The sequence below is a fragment of the Triturus cristatus genome, chromosome 4_2, assembly GCF_964204655.1.
Source record: "Triturus cristatus chromosome 4_2, aTriCri1.1, whole genome shotgun sequence".
Lineage (NCBI taxonomy): Eukaryota > Metazoa > Chordata > Amphibia > Caudata > Salamandridae > Triturus > Triturus cristatus.
In genome coordinates this window covers 9,538,541-9,550,568 of record NC_140586.1, presented here as the reverse complement: position 1 = coordinate 9,550,568, position 12,028 = coordinate 9,538,541, and positions in this window count along the sequence as shown.

The following is a 12,028-nucleotide window of genomic DNA, read 5'->3' as shown; positions in this document are numbered from 1 at the left end:
GGGTCTTATCAGGTACAGTCTGATCCTGAAACAATGTTCATGGATTTGTGGTGTTCAAACGAAAATGTGATGGTACAGCTTCTTGGAGAATGTCGTCGTTTTCTTTTCCCGACAATGTTCCAGTCAAACGTGCATCACTAAAGGGTACAAATCGTAGAACCTTCTCGCTTTCAGAGTCACTTATACCCTTACGGACCCACTGATCAAAGGGTAAAGGCAAAGGAACCTTTTTGCAGTGCACGCCGTGAATCCAGTTTTTCTTTCCTTCGACCTTCACTGCTGTACGGGTTGTTAGGAGGACCAGACGGGGCTCCCTCCAGCGAGGCTCCAAATTCTTCGTCCTTTGAAAATTCTTCACACAAACCCAGTCACCTGGTCGGATGGAATGACCTGAGTCTGTGGAGGCCTCTGGCAAAGCGCTCTGAACCTGTTGATGAAGAACACGCCATTTAGTTGTGAGGTCATGCAAGTAATCAATCAACATTGGGTATGGCAAGTCTGAATACTTTTAAGGGCGAGGGACTCCCCATATATTAGCTGGGTGTCCAAAAACTACCTCATAAGGGCTAAGTCCCAAACGAGAATGCACAGCCGTTCTGGTAGATAGAAGAGCCAAAGGTAAGGCATTGGGCCAACTAAGGCCTGTACTAGCCTGTACCTTAGCAAGCTTGAGTTTGAGGGTGCCATTATAGCACTCCACTAGACCCGCTGACTGTGGATGGTTTGCCGCATGGAACTTCTGTTTTATACCAAGACCTGCACAAACTTTTTGCATGACTTGGCCCACAAATTCGCTCCCATTGTCACTCCAGACAATGCGCGGCAAACCGAATCTAGGAAGAAACTCTTTTAAAAGTACTTTGGCTGTAGATAGAGCAGTATTGTCTTTCAGGGGGTAAGCCTCTATCCATCGGGAAAAGGCACATACCACCACTAGAACATATTTGAGATTGTTGCATCGCTCCATGTGAATGTAATCGATTTGCAACACCTCAAATGGATAGGTCGGAGGAGCAAAGTGACCTGCTGGGGTTGGGATTCCCTTTCCCGGATTGTACATTAAGCAAACAATGCAATGTTTCACTACATTATCTGCACACTTCGGTATTCCCTCGTTTTGCCATACTGGAGTCAGAAGCTTGCATATTCCTTTCGCACTTAGGTGGGCTGGACCATGCGCCATAGTAACTACAGGTAGTACATATGCGTCTGGTAACAGCCAACGTTGGTGCTCGGACAATTCCACCCAACATCCCATCTCATCTAACATTCCTGTACTTTCTTTCCGCCTACTCAATTATTTCTCTGTAGCCTCTTCTTGAATTGATTTCACACTTTCTACTGTATCCTCATACATTCCTCTTTCTCTGACCCAATTTGCAGGGCCTGCAACATACATGTGACTTGTAGTATCTCTAGCTGTCTTTTTCGCTACCTCATCTGCAAATGCATTTCCGCGACCAACATCGTCAGTAATCGTCTTGTGCGCACTACACTTCACAATTGCTATTTGGGTTGGCAAAGCAAGTGACTCAAGAGGATCAGTCACCAACTGACCATGTTGTATCTTAGTGTCGTGGGAAGTAAGGAATCCCCTTTCTTTCCACAAACGTCCAAAATTGAACGCTACACCAAAAGCGTATTGACTGTCGGTGTACACGTTCACTCTTTTTCCTTCGGATAACACACACGCTCTGGTTAGGGCTATCAGTTCAGCTGCCTGAGCTGAGTTATGTCTGATGCGTGCGGTTTCCACTACTGTATGCAAGGTAGTAACAGCATAAGCTGAAGTTGCTTCTCCATTAGGAAGCTTAAAGCTAGAACCATCTACCCATAGCGTTCCATCCGGATTCACTAATGGCATATCTGTTAAGTCAATTCTACCTTTTGTCTCTTCCTCAGTACGAAAGAAACAATCATGTTGTTCCTGAACACCTTTCTCTTCTGGAAGAGGCAACAGAGTAGCTGGATTTAAAGTATTACATCGTTTGATATGCACGTGACTAGCCAAAAGCGTCAGCTCATATCCAGTTAAACGAGCACTCGTATGATGCTGCGTTTTTGTTCTGTTTAGCAAAGTATCCACTGCATGTGGCACTATAACAATGAGAGTATTATCTAGCACCACTCCAGCAGACTGTCAAATAGAAATTGCTGCTGCTGCTGTTGCTTTAAGACAACTAGGCAATGCTTTAGCTACTGGATCTAACGTAGCCGAGAAATAGGCACATGGCCGCCGTTTATCTCCAAATCGTTGCGTTAAAAGTGACAACGCACAACCTTCTCTTTCGTGAACGTAGAGCGTAAAAGGCTTACTGTAATCAGGAGTACCTAGTACAGGAGCAGAACACAAAGCAGCACGTAAATCAGTAAAACTCCTCTGACACTCGTCAGTCCATGGAAGGGGCTGAGGCGTATCTTTCAAAGTGAGTGCCAACAAAGGTTTGGCCAACAGAGAGAAGTTAGGGATCCACTGCCTACAATAGGAAGTAATGTCCAGAAAGGCACGTACCTCTCTTTGTGTGGATGGCACAGACATTTGTGCAATAGCTTGGATACGTTCTGGGGTTAATCGTCTTCCCTCCTTGGATAAGAGATGACCCAAGTAGGTAACCTCTTGGCGAACATACTGTAGCTTAGAAGGTGAAACCTTATGATTAAGATTGGATAAGTGTCGCAACAATGAAACCGTCACATTCTTACATATATCTTCTGAATCAGCAGCGATTAGCAAATCGTCCATGTACTGAATGAGAGCAGCACCAGACGGCAAAGAAAAAGCATCAAGATGACATTTCAAAGCTTGACTGTAAATAGATGGACTTTCACAATAGCCTTGAGGTGCGCGCTTAAACCGGAAGCTTCGGCCTCCAAGAGAGAAGCCAAAAATATCCCTACTTTCTTCGGCAATGGGAATACTAAAGAAAGCATTTTTCAGATCAATAATAGAAAACCAAACCGCTGTAGAAGGTATCATCGTCAACAGCGTAGTGATATCTGGGACAACAGGAAACTGTGGTACAACAATTTTGTTTACCTCCCGAAGATCAATTACAAAACGATAAACAGGAGGTTGAGAAGGATCAGTGCATTTAAGAACAGGGAGAATAGGGCTATTACATATGTTACCCCTCGTTTCCTCAACCACATCTTTCTGAATCAAATCATGAATAATTTCCAAAAGCGCTTTTTCACCTTCAGTGGAAATTCTATATTGGGGAACACATGGTAATTCAGCATTGGGCTTGAGAGTGACAACATAAGGTGGAATTTCGAGACAACCAACATCATTTGGACCCGTAGCCCAAAGCGTTGTAGGAAGAGAGAGCAATTCAGGAGGAAATTGATCTTTAGACAAGTACATTGGAGAAGTCAGTTTCTGTCCCAAAGTGAGATATACACCAGAAGGAGAACAATATATTATTGAATACAATCTTTTCAATAAATCCAAGCCCAACAGATTCTCACCGCAACCATTCGTTAAGAGAAGCGGAACTTCTAAATCATAAGGGCCAATTGAAATAGGCAAAGGGCAAGAAACCGGATTACGAACTGGGGCGCCAGAAAAACCTACAGATACATTCGTTAAGCCAGACAAAGGTGCCCCAGGGAGTTTTGAATGAATGATAGAACTTCTCATCGCACCAGTATCTAAAAGAAATGGCTCTGAAACACCCATTGTAGTGACATTAACATAAGGTCCATTCTGATCTACTGGAATCGACACAACTCCCTTACTTTGTCCATGGCTGTCCTAGTTAGCATGAAGACTTTCTTTCCCGTCTTCAATATAATAATCCTCATTGTAATACTGTGTAGATCGAGCGTTTTGCCAATCAAAGTAAATGTAAATGTAAAATGTAAATGTATGTTTTTTTATATAGCGCCGATCACCACTACGGGTATCTCAGCGCTGTATTCATACCGCTGACAGAACCCTTCCTGGCTTTCCATGTGAGGTGTCCACTCCTGGGCACCCCCAGGGTGAAGGCCAGGCATCCCAGCGCTGTTGGGGCCATTGTGGAGATTAAGCAAGCTATTGCCCAGAGTTGCAGCGTGGGACCCATGATTAGAATAGGCACTGAGGCGAGAATATCCGGTCCGCGGAATTTATAGCCCGAGACCCTGCCGCGACGGGAATCGAACCCTGGTCCCGGACCAGTGCTCTGCATCGAGGTCTGCCACGCTAACCATTGAGCCACACTTCTCCAGTAGTTCACGGAACTAGAGGGAGGAAGGGAACGCTGTGCTTGGGTCAATATACCTCGACCTCTACCTCGGTTTGCTGACTGGAGGCCAGCACGACCTCGTGGAGCAGATAGTGTCCCATTACGCTGCAATAAAACCGGTCAACTATTGAAATGACCTTGCTCTCTACAATAGGCACATTGATTAGGACCTAGCAAAGGTCGCGGAATATATGGCTCAGGCTTTTGATACACCCTCTGAAACTGCGGAGGCTGTTGAAACTGGGGCTGAGCATAACGAGGTGGATAAGCCTGTTGCAAGAGAACCTTAGTTTTCAATTCTTTAGTCTTTTTCTCTTGCTTATCTTTTTCTTCTTTATCTCTATTTTCATAATATTGAGCAGTAGCCAATATCTGAGCTGAAGAAGAAACAGCCCATGAACTTTCGGAGTCTTTCAACTTATGCGACAGTTCGGGAAGCAAATTAAATACGAACTTATCTACAAATAACCGCTGTCCACCCTCCGTAGTCATGTCCTGACCACTGTGATCAATGAATGTCTCCTCGAAACGAGTGAAGAAATCGGAAACACTCATCTTTCTTCTGCTTCCACGCGGCTAGTTTATCCCAGTTAACTCTCAAGGCAGGCATCATCATTTTCATTAATGTAATAATCCTACCAGGGAGTTCTGAAATCAAAGCATCAGGCTTCGCACCACCCACTTGGTTTCTATCTGCGGCAATTATAGCATCCCAGTTTCCACCTAATTCTTGGGCATGATTCTCTTTACGAATCCTAGCCCATAATGCTTGTGGAAATACATTCCCCATCAACATATCGATATCTGCTAAATTCATGATGCAGGCTTCAACAGTTTGTGACAATTCTTTATAATAACCTGCAGGGTTTTTACGAGGATCCGGTAGAGACTGTTTAAGGGCCAAAACTTCAGATCTTTTCCAGGGGACATGTACCCATATTCGCTGGAAGTGAGCAGGAACAACTGGATTAGCACCTGCTGCTGGGACCTCTTCTCTCCATACCGGAGGAACCTCTCTCATTGGGTAATTTTTCAGTGTCAACCTAACTGAGGGATCGGAATCTAGAAAAGTCTGTGAGGTAAATAAGGTTCTATAGGAGACAAGTGTCTTTACAGCGTCCTCAACCTTAGAACCCACAATGAGTCCCTTATCAAAATCAGCCTGAATATCTAACAGACCCTGAGGAACTGAACCCAAGTCCATATCCCCCCAACCTTTAATAAGAGTATCACACATAGCATTGAAAATATATCTCTGCGTAGGCGCATTCCACTGTGAGAAGGTAGGCATAATGTCAGGTATACTATACCGAGGACCCTTCTCAATCCATTTGCGAGCGAGAAAGTCCAACTTTTCTCGTTCTTCGGAAGCTGGGAACTGACTACGAGATTGTCTTCGAGAAAAAGCCGGAGACACATTTAACGCCTCAAAGAAAGGTGATAAAAGACCAGAGACCGTTTCTGTGAGTCGTTTACGCATAGACGGAGAATTGGACATAAGAATAGGGGACAAGGTATTAGGCGAACTAACGGAAGGGAAATCAGTAATTACCGGAGGAGCGGAAGGCGAAGAAGATGAAGGTAAAGGTAAAGGAGTCGAGGGCAAAGCTGGCGAAGGCGGCAATACTTGAGGGGGCAAATGTGGAAGAGCCGGAGCAAGCGAAGCCGCAACTGGCGGCTGAACAGGCTGTAACAACGGGGGTGCATTAGCACCTTGTACATAGGGCGGAGGCAATCTCAATAGGCGAGACATCAAGGAATCCTCCTCTAAATCCTTTCTTTTATCAGAGGGGGAAGCTGGCAACATCGGATAGCATTTATCTATCACCATACGATGCTGTCTCTCTGAAATTTCCTTCGTATTATCAACTTCATCATCTTTGAATTGCTGAGTAGCTTGTATGATTGTCATACCCTGTGCTTTCTTATCTCGTTTTTCTTGCTTAATTTTTCTCTGTTTGGCTTCCTTACACCAAAGGCGGAAAGAGTCAAACATTGCCGGCCGGGCTTTTCGTTTGAATAAAATAGCTTCCAAATTATCTAGCATGTCAGGCTCAAAGCTACCATTTTCTGGCCATTTTAAAACACCATCATTCTTCGTGTATCGGATCCATGCCTCTTTAAAGGCAATGGGGCCAACACCATGTTTAGAATAGAGCTCATAAGTGGGAGTTCCAACCGAAGGAATCGGACAAGAGTCCTCCAGCCGGGAATCCCTATTACAACCAAAACAACAAAGTTTCCCAAACTTAGTCAGACCAGGCATCTCGTGATTTCACCGGACTATTCACAAACATCAAGGGGATTAAATACTTAACACAGCACAAATGTACTTACCCCTCGGCTTCGGTTATTGCAATACCCGAATCAAAGAACCTAAGAACCTAAGAACCAAAGAACCAAAGAGCCAAAGAACCAAAGGACCAAAGAACCAAAGAACCAAATGTGGGAGCGACCCACGAATACTTAACTAAGATGTCTTCTTACACCAACAGAGGCCCCGTCTATCGTCTCGCTTTACCATACATCATCGAAAGAGGGCCAAGGCAGGGAGGCAGTCAGGGCAGCAGTTGTCAGTAGCCGTCAGGAAGGAGTAACCGCGCTGCAAAAGACCTTCGGACCACTTTCGACATACAGGGGTCGCTTGACGTGGCTCGCGATTCCTCCAGAATTTTCTTGCGGGGTTCCTCATGACCTTCAGGCAGAACCACTACCCCTGAAGCCGCCCCACGTTGGGCGCCAGTTGAATAACCAGAACCTTTTTGGACCTAGCGGCGCAGGGTACGCCTTAATCTCCTGGGTTCTCCTGCTTCAGCTAACAGAGACACGGGGACACTCTGTCGGCATAAAAGATCAGATTTGATTAGCTGCAGCTAGTACAGTTGTCCTAGAAGTACACATGGTATGTTCTCAGGAGACTGCAACTTCACTCCGTGGCGCACAATCTTTTATAGTACATAGATAACATATACATTAACAAAGAACACACCTAAAACATACATAGATGACCAATAAGGTAAAGTTAAAGACGGAACGTGTCCAATAGGAAAGGTTGAAAAACAAAGATATCGAGTAACTCGAAGAAGCCTCTCCTCCAACGGTGTTTGCTATCCCTCGCACAGGTTAAAGTATTAACATGTTTGTAACTGGTTTGCAGGTGGCGAGATACGTTTGTGTGTTTTGGAGGACAGTTGTGAAACGAGAGAATACGAGCGGAGGACAGCGAAGGCCAGAAGATAAGAAAGTCAGGAGAGAATAGTGTGAACCAACAGATAGTTAAGACAGGGATTAGAGGAACCAGACAGGGATTAGTGTACTCGGCCCGTCTCCAACACCAGCTACGTAAACAGAGGCACAAGGCTATTTTGACACAATATTGCAGGAAAAGCAGAAAAGACTTCGTTCGTCATGCTGCCTGAGTGAGGGCAACACAAAATGGCGGCAGAGCACAAAATGGCGGCTCAATGCGATCGTGATCAAAAATCGAATTTCCTCAAGGGGACGGCTGGACAATAGGTTTCCTGTCACAGGGAGGTGTGACCACCTCCCAGACAGGATTTAGTGTATTGGGGCTGGGTTGGTGCACTCCTAGAGTGCTTTGATGTCTGCATTGGGGCACATTTGGAGTCCCTGTGCATAGTCCAGCTGTGGTAAATAAAAATTCCTTTACCTGGACTGAATTTGATACATAATCATAATAAAATAGCTCAGTAAAATGAGAGGCAGAATCCGTGATATTAGAGTTTCTGAATGGGCTTTATTCCAATAATCGATTATAATCGGATGCTTCAAGTTCCATCACCACGGGGTTCAGGAAGTGAAGTACATACTTTATTGACAAGAAGTAACTTTTATAGTACATACGTTATAATGAAGCAAATACAGTAGGCGTAATAATTGATAAGGAACTTGACGTGGTACCTGCGTAACCGAAAATGGGTGTAATAAGGAGTAAAAAGACACATGATTGGTTATGATATCACGCATAGGTGGATCTATAAGATAATACTTGGCATAGATGCGTGCGCAGCAGCATGACGTGTAATTGACGTGTAACTAGGGGGTGAAGGGAACTTGACTTTAGCTCTACATGTGGAGACGAAAAGTCTGGGGGGTCAGGTCAACCTAATCCCAAATCATATCTAACATCCTATGTTTAAAGAACTATGTTATCCATAAAGAAGGACTCTCGGACAGAATCTATTCTATACTGACTGTGCGTGTGTGTACAAGCGTCTAAGTGTCTACACTGAATGCGAGGGGGTAGGAATATTCCATGGTGACAGGGCTATGAATTACTTGCATGAGGACAGAGAAGCCGGGCCTTTTGCTTGGTAACTGGAAGAATGTTTACTTAAGCTACTAGGCAGGAATGCATCGGCTGAGGGGGAAGCAGATAATTCGAAGGTGAAATACAGCTCTTGGCAGAGAATAGGCTGATGTCAGGCTTCGTGAGCCGCGCAGAGAATGAGACAGAGTTCATGGTCACAGATGCAGGCTCAGACTGGAGCTTTCAGAGGCAGAAGGCAAAAGGAGTTTGATGACAGAATCAGGGCCTACTTGCCTGGACTGTAAAATGGCATAAGTGAACCATATAAAGCCGGTGGCCTTTCATATTTAGGAATAGAATATCCGGCATATTCATGGCGGATCTGACAGAGGACATGTTGACGGTGGACGCACATGTTTTTGCGTCTTCATAACTGGAACTGGAGGGAACATACATGTACTTGTGACATGCACATAGAACCGTTGGGGTCCAAGATAGGGGACATAACTGACCAGGAAAATCCACATTTCCACATTCCCTCCTTGTCCCCCTACTTGCCCTTCAAGAGATATCGATCTTCATCAATCCATCGATCTGTTCATATAGCATCATTTGTTCTTCTTTCTTCTTCCGGGATCTTGAATGAAATCTTGGTGGTGGAATACACGATGTGGCACACAGACCACAAATCGCTGGTCCACATTGTAGACATAGACAGCAACTGAATAGTATGAGAAAGCCAATACCTAGGAAGGATAAAACTCTCCATCCCCAGGCTGATATCACACTCCAAAACCAACTGGACCAGGTCCAAGTGCCTGGGTTCTGGTGTATCTGGTTTGCAATCTTATGAAGGCGAGTGATGGCTTTATATACAGATGGCGAATTTTCTGGTATGAATACGCAGCAACTTGATCCGATGACCCTACAAGCTCCGCCCCTATCAGCCAGGATGACGTCAAGGACAAGACGATTTTGAAGCACAACAATCCGCATAGCAGACTGCTCTTCTGTTAAATTGCCTAAGGCAGAAATAGTCTCATTCACTACTGCTTCAAGGGTTCTGGTTAATCTACGTATCAGCTTACTATTAGTAACAGTACCTATATAGGGAAAGATGCCTTTATTAAAATCTACATACTTGTCCCATGCCGTTTCAGTGTAATCGACAATGGGGAGATCTCTCCGCTTTCTGTTGTGTACTAAATGAATATTTCTGTAGTAATCAGGAGGAGCTAGAAAGACAGGTGGCAAAAGGAATGCAATGTAGCAGGTACCATCCCAATCTGGAGGTAGACGCATATATGCAGTCTGACCACATATGAAGTAGGAGTGGCGAGAAGCTCTAAATGAAGATTTGCCTTGATCACGGAATTCTACTATAGTATTGCATTTACTATGGCCCATAGGTATGGAACCAACCTTTCTTACACACAATTCACCCTTCGCTGGGAATACTGACATGGTGGGCAAGACTAGTTCAACTTCGGATACGACATTTAGAATCATGAGATTAGGTGTAAAATTACCTAATCCATATACTTCATTTTCTAGATCAGTTCCTGTTCTTTTGGGGCGACCCTCCTTGTCAGGGTAGCAGACCTTGAGTAAGACTAGGTTCAGGTTTCCCCATATCCAATGATCTTGGTAAACTGCTGTGTCTGAGTCTATGGAATTGATTAAACTAAACCATGCTCCACAAGAGCCATTATGTGTGAATGGATGTGGAAAGAAAGGCAGGACTCCTTCATAATTCTGATAGGGAGGGAGTCGGCCACACACCCAACAATTGGTGGCATTACTAGTCTGATGGGAATGATGTAACATACTAATGAATGTGTTATTGCGCAGCGCAAGTCTATAAGATAATTCATGCGGAGGTAAGTCACTAAAAGAATGTTCAGTAGTAACATTATAAACATGTCTAGAAATAGGGTAATATATGTGCAACAACATACTCGTAATAATTATTAAAAGACTCAATAAAAACAGAATTAATAATGTCCCCATACAGTGGGTACGCAGTGATTTACAATACGCCTGTCGTTTCAACATTTTCCGGGTATTTTCTCTACTCAGGTCCAAGGGATACATGTCAGAGACAATTCAACCGCTTCACCTTGGAGAGGACTTAAACAATCAAATTGCTCGACTGTTTGGGCCTAAGCTTTAGTTTGTAGTTCTTAGAGTCATTTGGTTCAACAAAGGGAAGTTTTGAATCAGTCTGTGAGGGAGTGCAGGGCACAGTGTCTATATCCGAGGATAGTCCATGAAATTTCTTGATGTGGCTTGAATGAATCCAGCCCTTGCGGCCCTCGATCTTCACGGCTGTCCTCGTGGTCAACAGGACCAACTTGGGTGCTTTCCACCTGGGCTCCAGCTGGGTCTTTCGGTCGAAATTCCTCACAAACACAAGATCACCCGGAACAACGTCATGGGGTTTCACCTCAGTGTTGTCGGGAAAGGCTGCAGCTACCTGTGAACGACAAGATTGTAGTGCAGACATCAAGGAAGCCAAGTAATCTGTCAGCATATTACAGTCAATATCAGTTATTTTGCGAGGTATAGGCGTCCCCCACATATTCGGTGGTCTGCCGAAGATCACCTCATACGGGGATAGCCCTGTTCGAGAGTGTGCTACCATTCTCATGTAAAAGAGCGCAACGGGTAGCGCTACTACCCAGTCGACACCTTTTTCTCTGCATATTTTGGACATTCTGATTTTCAGGATCTGGTTATGTCTTTCTACGAGACCTGCTGCCTCGGGGTGTCGGACACAGTGGAATTTCCACTGGTATCCTAACAGAAGTGAAACGTGTTTCATTAATTCGGATGAGAACGGCTGGCCGTTATCTGAGTAAACAGCACGTGGTAAACCGTATCGTGGGAAGAATTCTCGAACCAACTGTTTGGCAGTAGTCGGGGCAGTGTAATCTGAAACCGGATATGCCTCTGTCCAACGGGACAGAGCGCAGACAACTACAAGAACATATTTGAATCCTCGACATCGTTCCATCTGGATATAGTCCATCTGGAGTACTTCAAAAGGATGGTTAGGAGTATGAAATCCACCCTGTTCTACGGGAACGCTTTTTCCTAGGTTAAACTGACAACAGATCATACAGGTACGGACCTTTTGTTTTGCTGCTGCTCGTAAATGTTTATTGAACCAAATGTGTTGAATGCTGTCTAGCATAGCTTTTTCTCCTAGATGTGCTGGACTATGTATAGTGTTTATTATAACTTGGACCATTGAGTCAGGAAGGAACCATACAGACTTTTCCTTCATCATCCATCCTTGGTCCGTTTGGATCCCTCCTAATTCAGTCCATTTCTTTATTTCATCTGGTGTAGCATGTGTCTGTATGTCAATTACGTCAAGAGTAGGATCTTTAACTGTCATGCAATGTGTCGGGACTATTGTCTTTGTCACGTCGGGGATTTGAGTTTGAGCAGTCTGTTTAGCTGTTCTGTCAGCTAGATCATTGCCTTGAGAATTGATATCAGTAACCTTCGTATGAGCTTTACA